The following is a 768-nucleotide window of genomic DNA, read 5'->3' as shown; positions in this document are numbered from 1 at the left end:
TGTACGACAGCATTCATATCACTATAAGGCTTTCACACCCCTAATTTTCACAGTAACCTCAAGTAAGTAACCATTTCGTTTCCTAAAGGAGCGGTATGTTGGGCTCCTAAGATAATTTCTGGATTTTACGCTGATTTTTTTTTTTTTTTTTTTTTGTAGAATTTGCACAGGATCTTAGATATGTTTTGTAAGGTATCAGATTGTACAAAATCTTCTTTACACTTTTCCACCAGTGAGTTCAAACTGCCTATCTTTCTGCAAGTTGATCAGACATAATGTTTGATCCTTACTCCAGTACAGTTACTACATATATCTTTAAAGCAATCGCTTTCGGCGAAAATCAGCGTATTTAGACTGACCGACTGAGCCAATCTGATCGTCCCATCTCATGTATAAAAATATTATGTCGTTGTATTTGTATGACTCGGTTAACTCCAATAGTGAGTCATTAATCGCGTATTTATATGTTACGATATTTTATACCTTATTATGTGCACTACTTTATATTTGACTGGATCTAGTTATCAACCACTGTGTAAGACTCGTATTTAGTTACGATGTAACTGGTAATTGCTATGATTTTTCTCAGGTGGCAGCTGTTCTAGGTAAATATGACATCTCATAAAACCATAAGATCGCTAGATACTTCTAGTATGTAACCCGAGATTATTAATCGTATCGTACTTCTGTAGGACTCAGCTGATGACGTATATGTGCCTGTGAACGTCGAGACATCCCCGATATCGTGCTGCATTTTGTTAAGTCGTG

This window comes from Schistocerca cancellata, chromosome 2 (genome assembly GCF_023864275.1).
Source record: "Schistocerca cancellata isolate TAMUIC-IGC-003103 chromosome 2, iqSchCanc2.1, whole genome shotgun sequence".
NCBI classification, from domain to species: Eukaryota; Metazoa; Arthropoda; class Insecta; order Orthoptera; family Acrididae; genus Schistocerca; species Schistocerca cancellata.
The sequence above is the reverse complement of the archived record's forward strand: the minus strand, read 5'-3'. Positions refer to the sequence as shown.